Consider the following 12488-nt stretch of genomic DNA (forward strand, 5'->3'; position numbering starts at 1 on the left):
GGTTGCTGGTGCAAGGATGTTTATGGATTGCTGTCTTTTTTATTATTATTATTATTTTATTTTACTTTTTATTTTATTTTTCTAACTGCACAGACTGAAATATCTCTTTACATATAATGTGTTGGGAGCACTTCTCAGTGGAACTGGATGTGGAGGAACATAGCCTCTGCTGTAGTGAGCATGTCAAAAGAGATGGCAATTCTAAAGAGATGCTAGAAGATCAAAATGAAAGCTACCTACAGAGTTCTTTATCTGTCTCCCTTATTTTCTTTCTCATTGCTAGACTGTAACTAAAGCAGTATACCTATACCTCTGTACTTAATTGCATAAAGAAATGCTGGGGCTATAAGGTTAAGCAGTGAAATTCTAAGGAAGGACAGGCTTAAAGCTCCCTAATTGAACGTCCCTTCAGGATATACATTTTCATACAATTTTTAATGAGCTGATCTCTTAGTGCTATTTCCTGGAGACCTTTGCCCTGTTCAGCGAATGGAAGGACAGTGGTCAGGTGATGTGCTCCATTTGCTGCTGTCTCTGCTCCACTGTCAAGATGAAGCTCTGAGCTTTTTCATGATACTCCAACCCCAGCCTGAGCACGTGGCTCTTGATAAGAGCACCAGAAGACCTAAAATCTTTAAGTCTTAGCAATGCTCTTTTCTTACATATTCCTTATTAAAAAAAAAATAATAAGCCTAACAACAGGTTGCTAGGAAGGCAGCCTGATAGATTTTGCTAAAGGTCACATCACAGGGATGTACAAGGAACACAGAAATTCCTCTGGAATAAGAAAAATCCAGTCACAATAGGAAATTGTCACAGTAATTCAGCTGGCAGTGCTTTGGTGAAGTATGCTGCTAGGTGTAAAAAGGAAGACACTTTGGTTCAGATGAGACATAAGACTTTTGAATTTATAATTCAAGAATTATGCTTGGGTTTGTTTTTTTTCTTTTTCCAACAAAATGAGCAGGTTTGATAACAGGAGAGCTTTTTGTAGGCAGGTATTATTTTCAGCTAAGAGTACATCCCATTGTTAGGGATGGGAGAAGAACTTTATCCTCGGGCATGATTCTGGGGAGAAGTCCCATAGCACACTATTTTCTTCTTCCTTTCTTCCTTCGTTTGCTTTTGCAGCTCCTTTTTGCTTTCAGAGAATATCAGAACAAGAAAAAATCTGAATATTTTAAAAGTGAATCCTTTTTTATTTTTTTTTCTTAGTTACTCTTAGCTGGAAAAAGGGAATGAGAAATTTAAATAGGCTGAATGACTGGAAATCGGTGGAGGGCTTCAGAGGGCACCGCCAGAGCAGTATTTAGGAGAGATTGCTTTGGTAGCACTTCATGAAGAAATCAGAGATAACCAAGGGCAAGTGATAAGGAGAGCAGAGGCTGAGGTCACAGCAGCTGTGAAGATGTGGATGCTGAACATTGTCACAGGGTTAGAGAGGGAGGAACCAGTTTTAGTGATACTACATGGTTTTATTAGGAATTACCAAATTCTGCTGAAAGTGTTTAAACATTCATTGCTTTGCATCTTGTCTGTGTGTGCATACCTTAACAAGGCCCGGGATAATGCAGGCTGATCTCCTCTCCCTTTTTCTTCGAACCATATAGAATGGTTTGGGTTGGAAAGGACCTCAAAGATCATCCAGTTCCAACCAGTCCTTCCCTACTGGGCAAGTGTTTGGTGGTCCTACTGCTGCTGGACTGCTCACTGAAGGAAACAAATGGAAATTTGTTGTTCAAAAACATGAGAGGAGATCTAAGAATCTTGACACCCCCCTTTAATGCTATATTCTTGTATTTTGTTAATGTAGGGATATTTAAAGGAGCAAGACGGATATGGGGTGGGGTAGGAATCTTTTGAAAGCAGCAAACCTTCATTGTGTTTAAAAGCATTTAGGATCTTAGATTTATTTCATTAGTCGTTCATATCAAATTATCCCATAACCCTTTTCAGGGACATGATCGTTTCAGCAAATAAAGTAAAAGCAAATATATATCTCCTATATTTGAGAAACTAGTTAGCTCTTCACAGTAATTCCTTAATTCAGTAATTCCTCATATTGTATTCAATGCATAAACTGCCAACATAGTGCAATGATTGTGAGGATCAAAAAGGAGTTTCTTTAATCTTATGGTAGAACCAATTATTTGGGGCTAAGTGTCCATAGAGCACTCGGATACTGGAAATTTATTAAGTGAAATGATGATGTGCTTATGTTGCTTCATGTATTTCTATTGAAATCCCCAAATCTTAGGACAAAAGGTAATCTTTTAAAAAAGATTATGAGGGGAGATCTGAATCCTTTTCAGAATGAAGCAATCAAAGTAAAGATGCAATAAGAATTTCATGATCTTTCTATACTAAGAAATTAGTGCTTTCCTGTTGCCTGCCAATCATTTGTTAAGATAGCCAGATACAAAATCCTGCTAACAAGTAGCCTATCTTGGTGATTCTTTGGTACTGTCAGCTAGATTTATAGTAAGACTTCTGCACTGGAGGAACTTGGAAACCTCGTTAATTTGCAAAATCAACTATTTTTCAGCATTTGGAATAAGAAAGATCTTGTGTAATGATGAACTCAACTCCATCTCTGTCAGGCTCTCAACATCCCTTTTGTATTAGCTGGAAGTTGGTGGTACTGCCTTTCTCTTCTTGGTAGCAGCCTATACAGCTTCTTTTAGACTGTGAGGGCAGACAAAAGGCAAAACACAGCTTTTTATCTCTGGCAATTTGCTATCTAATGTCAGTGTGGAATAAACTTCTGAATAAATATTTGTGTGGCTGAGTTCAGAAGACAGAAAGAACATGTGGAAAGAGGGTGGTGGAGTTTCTTCTTTCCAAGGAGCTCTCTCATGTGAAGCTGTTGGCAAACACGAAAGAGTAAGGCAGAGTTACAAGCAGAATTACCAAAGAGGATTTCTTATGTTTTTTTTTTTTAAAAGAAATATTAAAATTGCATATTGGACATTGTTCTCTCTCGATGAATTGCAGAGGGATGGACTAGTGAATTCTTTAAAGAGAGAGGAATGGGAGATACCCAGGGTGCAAGTTGGTTGTTGTTTTCAGAAATGTGGAGATATCTTGGGAAATTTCACTTTAAACTTGTGAATTTACTGACCATCAGATGAACTCCTTGTCTGCTGGCATCAGTCCTGCACGTTCCATCCTTTCTTCATACTCCTCCACAGTGGATCTCCAGCAGTTAGGTGTAAGTCATTGCAGCATCATCTGTTAGCTGATGCCCTATAACCTCTGCAGGGCAGAATGTGTCATTTCTGTTGCCACCCTAACTGTATCCGAACATGGTTGTTTTTTTCGAAGCACATGGTGTTTGGAGAAGACTGAATTCTCTAAGGTTAGTAATGAAATTTCCATTTGAAGTTACCCAGTTCAAAGGGAAAAATTTCCCCTTTAGGTTTAGACCAAAGGTTCTTAAAGCCTGAGATATGAAAACGGAAAGGCACTAGCTATAAACGCCTTTCAAATTACGTCTCTTTAGAGTTGCTGAAATGTGTGGCTAAGCTTCTTTCTTGCTTCTTTAAAATATTCAAGGTTATTGGCCCGCGTTAGACTCTAAACCCCTTAAATACCATCTTAGTAACCAAGTTACTCAGAACTGACAAGCTGGAAGATTTAGAAATGGTGGCCTGTGTGGAAAAAAAAACCAAAACAGACCTGAAAGATAGAAGTGGGCTTTTTTTTTTTCCTAAAAAAAATAATACTTTTTATACACAAAATTAAATGATTTTAATTAAGAGTAGTAGCTGTGTAATACAGCCAGTATGGCCAGTGTGCTGCTTATGTAAGCTGAGCATCCTGGAATATTAGTATTTAGCCAGCCAGAATTTTATGTTAAAAAATAAAAATAAAAAAATGCTGATGTGACTAAGGCAACAAATTCAGAGAACATTACACTTAGAACTCTTTCTGACAGCTTTTAGAGTTGGATTTTAATTTTACTTGTTGGGTGTGGCATGCTTTGAGGTATGAGATTTCCATGTGTCAGAATTTCACTTACGTAGAGGTGTTAAACTATTTTACTCACCTCAATCCTAACAGTAATATTCATGCTTAGTCAGAATTTTGGGGAGAAGTTTTTGTTTTGTTTTTTTCCTTTGAAATTTCAGTATTGAATCTGGAATTGCAATGGCAACAGCATTCCTCCAAATGATGAAGTTTCACTTCCCAGCACAGCAAGTGAACGCAGGCTGGTGCAAAGGCTGGCACAGACAGATGGAAAGGGTGTGCCAATGGTTTTATCAGGCCATTGTACACTGCAGACCTTTGTTTTGTGTATCAGGTGGAGGTGTGGCTAAAGCTTCACATGACTCTTCTTTAGTGTACTTAACCTTTATACCAAAAGCATTTTCATTTGTGTAGCTGGTAAGTATGAAAGGAGATTGGAGCAGGAAGCCTTGGCAGAACTCTGCAAATTCTGTAATCATGGTATTAACCTACTTTAGAGATTTAGGATCGCCCTCACTTGGTGAGGGCCATTAAGGATGTTTTCATCACTCCTGCTTCACTGCCAGATTATGAAACCAAATCTTGTTCACTTTATATGTTCCTTAAGTCAAAGACTGCGTGGGTAATGATTGTTCAGTCTTTGCTGTGTGTGGACAGCCCTGCTAACACAGGAGCATCTTCAGAGCAAGAAGCCTTCTGAACCAAGAGCTGGCTATCGAGCCTGCCTGAGCTGGCCCCATCGAGCTCAAGACACGTTCACAGGGCTGCATTTCTGCCATGCTTTGTCTCCTTGAAAGGAGCACCAAGTGGGAGCTGTTTCAAGACAGCCTCGCTTTCCTTTGCTGATAATTTCCAGTCTAAAAAGACAGCAGCCCGCTGGCATGTTTTAGCTTCACTCAAGATAGTAGAAAGTGGCAACAGCAGCCAAGAAGGGGAAATTCACACCTTTGCAGCTGAACGTTTTGTTCTGAACTGTGTTCTAATTACAAAGTGTCACTTCATGATGAATGAAATGTTCCTCTAGCTGGTTTCAATTAAGTTTTGTTTTTAAAAGGAAGAGTAGGTTTTAATAAAGCTCAAAATGCATAAAAATACTTCACTTTGACTTGAGTGAAATGAAGAGGGTTTCATTGCTTTGTTCTTTTTTTTCCCTGCAATGTACATTTAGAAATGCTGAACAAGAGTGATATATTTCAGTTTGATCAAAACACAGTGTCAAAGATGGAAGTGGTATGAATTGTACCATGCAAACACTGAGGGCTTAATATGAGAATGAAAGCTGGAAACGATGCAGTTGGTTATGAGCAAAAACAGAATAGAAGAGCAAAAGCTGTCCTTATTTAAAGCAATTGTAGATGTCAGGAAAAATAGAAGGCACGAGGTAGAAAGCATGTAGGAATTGCAATGAGTTTAAAAGTGTTTGCTTAAAATACAGACCATAAGTTTTATTCTATAGCAGCTCTGTGTTGAACAGGAGGATGAGTATGAAACAGGAGACTGGGAGCCAACGTGGGTCTGGCAATATGACATCAGTTCTATAAAAATCTGTGCGAATTGAGTTCTGCTGTCCAAACTGCTCCACAGATGTCAGCTTTCCAAACACTGAAAAGCCCCATCCCAGATGCTGGCAGGAGAAGGGCCAGCTCTGGGTGCTCACAGCTCAGGTCAGTTTGAGTAGGGATATGCTGACGTATTGCTCAGACAGTGTTCTTGACAGCTCCCATTTGTTTTGCCAGTTAAGTGGGAAATCTAACCTGCAAATTGGAAACATTTAGCGAGATAGTGAAATGGATGTGTTCTAAATATGTAAGAACCTGCCTGCGAGCAGGAGTCTTTAGTCTTCACCTCGGATGAGTTTGGGCTCAAGAGATGAAGATCTCTGCTGTAGGCTAGATTGCTCTATGGTGAATAAAAATGACATTCTGCAATCGGATTTAAATTGACTGTTGAAGTAGTGTATTTGTCAGGAGATGTTCTGATGAATCTGTGCTGCCTGGGTCCTGTTGGAGGTGCTGCAGTGTTCATTGGACAGAAGTTGGAGCTGAGAAGAGAAGGTGGGAGAAGTGGATGTCATTTCAGCCAACAACAGGAGGCAGCTGCTGCACCTGCACAGATTCGAAAGTGACAGAGCCTTAATACACACTTTGGACTTAACTCTTACGAAATTGAGAATTCTGCCCAAGGCAGATAGAAAGGAAGTTTGAGTATGAAGAATTCCTGTTAGGAAGAAAAAAATAATGACTGTGGCAGAAAATCCTCAGTTGTTTTTTTCTTCAGAAGGAATAGAGAAATGACTGCAGACTTGTTTCTGAGGTCTCCTTTTTATGTTTCTTCCATTTTTTTGGAGCTGTGTGGCAGGTATAGGCTGTGTCATGCTTGAATTTTAAGGAACTTCTGACAGACTTGTACTTGACTTGTCTTCCCTTGAGGAAAACTGTCATGCTGAGCTGAAAATAGATGAAGCTGGCCCATAATTTCAGGTATTTCCTGGAAGTATTTACAAATATTATTGGAGTGTGTTGAGCCTCTGTAATGCTGCACTTCTTGTGAGCTGAGTGATTGCTTTGAAAATATCTGTCTACATTTAATTGTCACTTGATGCTTACATCCTCCTGTACGCCAAGCACTCCTTGTAGTCTGAATGTGCCCAAATGGGATGCAGCAGCTTGTACTGCTTGTTGGCTGCAAGAAGCCAAAGAATATATAGATACTCATGAGCATTAAGAATGCAGTGTGTTTGATGCCTTAGTTTTACTGAACTCATGATGGTCTGGACCCCAACTGTGGCTTGGAAAGTATGGGAACTGCAGTGTTTGTGCACGCAGGGAGAGGATGTCTCTGGTGCAGCTATTATTGCCTTCTTAATTAATTAACCATAACTCTAAATCAAAATCTGCACTTTGTGTTGCTGTTGTTTTCTCTCCCTGAGATTAGATGACCTGAAATACAGTATTTCAAGTAAATCGTCTTCCAGTGCCTTCGCGATTTGATTTGTTTCACTTTAATTACTGTTCTTTGGCATCATTATAATCGTCTTTCCATTTCTGTCTAAATAGTGTTTCTGCAGTGTTTAGAAAAACTCTCTAGAAAGAGACTGTAGGTAGACAGCAGGGACACTGCTGTGAACAGAAAATGCCTGTGTGTCAGCAGCCTCGCAAGGTTGGGAAGCAATGGTCTGAGCAGTTCAGGAAAGGAGCCAAAATTTAACACCTATGGATTGCTGGAAGGGGGCATTTTGTAATCATGAAACAAAACATCATATGATTATTGAGTTTAGCACTGGACTGCCACCAATCACATCAATATATTCATCTCAAGTGAGGAAATAGATCATTTACCTGAAACAGCAGCAGCAACAGTAAACTGCAGCATTTATTTTCATTTGCTGTGTCCTTGGACCTCCTGTTGGTAGGGTTTTCTTTACTACCTTGCTGAAATTCCTTTTCAGGACTACCTAGGAGATGTTGGTGGGCAAGTGCAGTGGCCATATCCCTAACTGAGTCCTTGAGGCCTTCTGCAAAGCTGACTTTCAAGTTGTTCACACATATTCTGATGCCACGAGACCTCCCAGGTCCTACTTGTAATTTCATCTGGTCTGATATTTGCTTTGGAAAAATGGACTATCTGCAAATTCTTCCACAATATACTTTCCATGATGGTTTCCAGAATTAGCCTGTTATTTACAATAAGCATCTTCGTGTTGCTGTGGAATTGAAAATAACCTGCCAGAAAGATCTTGATAATTGTTCCTCTTAGTTGAGCTCATGCTGAGAATAACTCTGACATGGCAGACATGATTTGTAACAATTTTTAGTGCAGTTTTATGTACCCTTCCCAATGAAGTCTTCCCTTTCTTTTGCACATTGCCTAGGAAACGAAGGTGTAGAGGCTTAAGCAAGTTCTCTGCTTTGTGCTTTGCCTTGCATTAGCGTGGTCATGAAGTTCTAATGCATGCATGGCTGTCGGATTTGGGTTCAGCATAGAAAAACAAAAGAAAGTTCTGGTTGGGATTGGGAGCTGGGTGCAGAGAAACAAAATTGAGATCAATGAGATTGCACCAGTGGAAAAAATGAAGATTGGGAAAAGGGTCAAGTGTATCAAATCTAAGTGATTGCATATATGGGGGGAATACCACCTGCCTCTTCTTCTGAGCTCTGAGGAGTTTGATCTCTGTTAAGGTTACAATTTGAAATCTGTGGCTTGTGACATTTGGTATTTTTCCATTCCATGTGGGTAAGATGGTGCCTGCAGAATTGTTCTCTTGTTTTGTTCTCACTGTTGCAGCAAAGTGTGAAATAATGGAGAATGTCGAAGGGGTTGAGGAGGCACATTTTTAAAGAAAGCTTCGATGCAAGCAGAGAGGTTAGAGAAGTTTCTGTCTAGCCCCTGCTTTACAAGGATGATGATGTAGTGCCCAGTATTCCTGCTATTTTATGATTCTATGCGATTCTGTGATCCTCAAGGAGGTATAGGAGCTACTAATGCTAATTTACACTTAGAGCTTTCCATTGCTGGGTGTATTTATGTCATGTTTGAGCACAGAACTAGTAGAGGTGCTATATACAAATCTATAAATACTGTCTGTGCTGATGGAGCTCTGTCATTTTATCCTAAATCTCAAAGTACTTCACTAACTTTAAAAATAAATGCAGGAGTCACAGCACACTGCCTGGAAATCATGGGGGTATTCTGCCTATTGTGAGCAGCGCTTCTTAGAGTTTTAATTTTAGAACTACTTTGAAAAACCAAAAGTGAATCTGAAGGCATCAGTGATGGGCAATGAATCCAAAAATAATAAAGCAATCAGCCACCACAGAAATGCTGCAACCTCAAGAAATGACAGCAATTTACTGTACGCAGCAGTGCAGTGCAGCATCATTCTTCATTTTAATATTTGATTTCGAAGATTCGTGTTTCTGATATTTATGACAGGTGCAAATCGTAGTAATCCAGAGGGCGTAAAATTAGGGTCTGTGTGCTAGGAGTAAGGCTTTTGTGCTGCTTTGCTACTAAATAGCATCAGAGCCAATGGCAGGAAACTGTGCTTCCTCCCAATGTACAAGTCTCCCATATGGGAACACGTTTAGGAGATTCCTTCTGATGGTGAGTTGGCAAGTTCTACAGAAGGAATATGCTCTCTTCTGTATCAAATGATAGCAACAGAACTACGTTTTGTCCTCAGTGGAGGACAGCTCTCAGGTTGTTGGTATGTTTTAGTGTTTCAGTGCTGGAGAACTGCACTCTGTGCCTGTGGAAAACTGTTGGTGCCCCTGAATGAGCCAAGAAGTTTTTCATCAACTTTCTCTTCTCCAGCTTGAGTAAAGCTGTGTTTGACCTCACTGTCACTTAGTTTCACTGTTGTGAAATTCAGTATACTTTCATTTTCCCATGCTTCTGCATTCATACATGTGAGCAGGAGGATATGCCTCTGTAGAGAGTTTTCAGGATTTCTTTTTGCTTGGGGCTTTCAGTCCCAAAGCAGATCTTGAAAATGACTTCTTTTGGTGGTGGTTGTCTATTATCAAGATTACCAACTGACCGGGAGTGACAGCAAATAAAGATAAAAGTAGTTCTGCATTAGCTGAGTCCAGCTTTCTGCTGTGTGGCTTATTTAACATCTAATGATGGGATTGAGATGGTCTTGCAACTTTTCCTTCAGTGAGAACATACATTCATTTGAATCTTTCCTCTCTGTCTGGCTTCCTTCTTCATAGAACCTTTGGGAATCTTTCATACTGTGTTAAATTGGATTGCAGTTAGTTAGTGGTTAAAATTGTTTAAGAGACAGAAGTGCAGAAGTCAAGTATCCTTAGGAAGCCAGCTTGTAAAACTAAGAATGAGTAAAGGATGAAGGACAGAGGAAGAAAAAAAGCATTGAAAGCAAACAAACAAACAATCAACACAATAAAATCTTTTGCCTTATAAGCTGCAATTTCACACCAGAAATGTGGAATTGATGGTCCCTGATGATGAACAGCCATAGCCATATATTTCTCCTCTCCAGGAGCATAATGAAGGTCTTAGGTTAGAAGACAAACCACAATGACATTACTTAAAGGTACCCTAGGGAACTTTCGCATACATAGGTCAAAATATATAACTATATTTACTTTTAAATACAACTATATATTTACTTTTCTATTTGAGCCAGTGCACTGGTTGGGAAAATCATGGTGAATATCTGCTGTTAAGAAAATAAAGTGGAAAAAACATTATCCTTCTTTGGCTCAACTGAACTCTGTGTTGTTCAGTCAGATAGTACTCACCTTGGATACACTTTTCACATGAATAAAATGGAATAAACTGATGCCAAGGAATACTACAATATCTGTAGATTTGATGACTCCAAAGGTTTGTTGGAACCGTCAGAAGGGCTGAAGATGAACGCTATAAACTTTGATGCAGTCTTGGGTGACATTGTTTGCAGCTTCCACTTATCAAATCATTGCCTTAAAAACTGTGAACAGTAGAAGAAAATGAATTTCATATAAATGTTTAGTATTGTGGGAATTGAAGGTCCTTGAGAAATCACAGAGTTAGGAGCTGGACTATTGAGATGTTGGTAGTTGTTCTAGGTAAGTAGGTAGTTCCAACTTCAAGGCAGGAAGTTGTTTGTAATCTCTGTCCTTTTAAAACAGCTGCTTTCTTCTTATATTTTCCCAGTGACTGTACAGAGAAGTTGTGATTGCTTCTTGACAAAATTGTAGTGTGTCAGGATGAATGAATAAATAGGAAAATAGGAAAAATTTTGTGATGCCACTATACTGTAGAAAAGTAGCCAAAAAGATGGTAGGTGGGGAAAGACGTGACACCTTGGGTTAGGTTATTGGGAGGAAAGGTCATCTCTATTCACTTTGTGCTGCGGGCTAGCATACTGTGCAGGAACAGAGTTGAGTACAGGCAGCAAGACTACAGTCAGTGGATGAGAGTTACAGGTTTTTGTAAATTGAAGGATGCTGGCATTGGACAGGAGCTCCTCAGCTGCTTCAGAAGTCGTTGCACTTCTGTGTAGAACATCTCCGTGCTTCCTGCACCTTCAAGTCAGCGCGTGAGGCTTTTTTTTTGCAGTGTCTCATTACCATTCTCTTCTCTGCTGTCATTTTCATCAGCCAGCATTGTTGGGTGCAGCTCTGAAACGCTGAATGCTGATTTCAGCATGGTGAGCAGCTGCGTGCTCCATGTGGTGCAGGAGAGGAGCCTCAAAAATGACACGGAATCCAGAGCCCAAAGACACGCTTTGACCTTCATTAGTTAACCTTTTTTGTCAGAATCTGCACTGATTCGCTATTAATACGCTGGCCTGCAGATCCTAGTTATAAACACAGATGTGCCTAAAGTAAAGCAGCAGTTCCTGCTGTGGTGTGCAAGGCTGGAGGTTGCTCTGCAAGTAATGCCTCCTATTTAAATCTCTGGAATCTAATACAGATATAAAGAGCACCGTAACTACTTGATAAAGCAAATTCTCAGCTGCAAAACACTAATTTTGTCTTAGTCACCACCAATAAATGTCCATTTTCACCAATGCTGAACGAGAGTCAGATCAGGGATCAGAGCTGCTGGCCATCCCCTAAGCAGGCTGCAGTCTGATGGGCAAAGTGGAAGGCAATTTGGAGAGGGCTTAAATTAAACCCAGTCATGCACGACAGCCCTGAGCCTGGGCAGACACCACACAGATAACATTGGTTGCCATCTGCTGCAAAAATAGTGTTAGCATCAAAACTTTGAGCAGGGAGCCTCTTCCACCCCTCCTGTGTTTGGTTCTTGAGTCTTTTATTCCCTCATTTTGTATCAACTGTTTCTTCTCTCTTTGAAGAGTTTTTCACTGGATCTAAAATCTCAAGACTTAAAGGACATCCAGTTGTAATTGTATCTCTTCATACGTACTTAGGAGGACATAATCCTTCTACTGGATATCCCTATAGTATTAGCGATGACACATTTTCCTGTGCAGGGTTGTAAGTGATATTTATTTATGATAGATGGGAAAAGGGGATGGGTATTTTGAATAAAATAACTTGTTTCAATAGAAGTAGCAAGGGGCCCTTCAGTATTTTAACCCCATTATTTGAGTCCTTCTGACTTGAGGTCTTAAGACTAGTAAGATTAAGAAGACTAAAGAAAGTCCTGTCCCTGGATATTCTGATGTGCTGAGATATCAGGCAGGCAGTCTTGCTTTACACAGAGCTGCCTTCCTTTGTAGAGCAATTAGTGTTAATATGGTAATGATAATTATTTCTATAAATTATTCTTAATTAACTATTTATGTAATAAGATACTTAAGGATCTGTGTTTAATGGTTCTGTGGTTTTTTCCAGTTTTTTTCCCCTGCTGATTGTTTTCCCTATATATTTCTTCTCTGTTCAGCATTAACCATGTGATATCCAAACTTTGCATTTGATGTAGATGATCTGTAATTAACACAAAATGCTGCAGAGATGATCTGATAACAGGTGGATTCCTTCCTTTAGCTATGCTATCATTGCTAATGAGTATTTTTTCAGTGTTAGAATCAAGCACTC

The 12488-nt window shown here is 39.6% G+C and overlaps 1 protein-coding gene across 6 annotated transcripts in view; it reads left to right on the forward strand.

The window, feature by feature from the left end:
* The window catches only part of DAB1 (DAB adaptor protein 1), a 181012-nt gene that overhangs the window by 100130 nt on the left and 68394 nt on the right, over window positions 1-12488 (forward strand). The gene's annotated exons all lie outside the window — the stretch shown is intronic.

This window comes from Cyrtonyx montezumae, unplaced genomic scaffold (genome assembly GCF_038088225.1).
Source record: "Cyrtonyx montezumae isolate F1298 unplaced genomic scaffold, pur_monq_1.0 scaffold_1, whole genome shotgun sequence".
In the NCBI taxonomy this organism is placed as follows: Eukaryota; Metazoa; Chordata; class Aves; order Galliformes; family Odontophoridae; genus Cyrtonyx; species Cyrtonyx montezumae.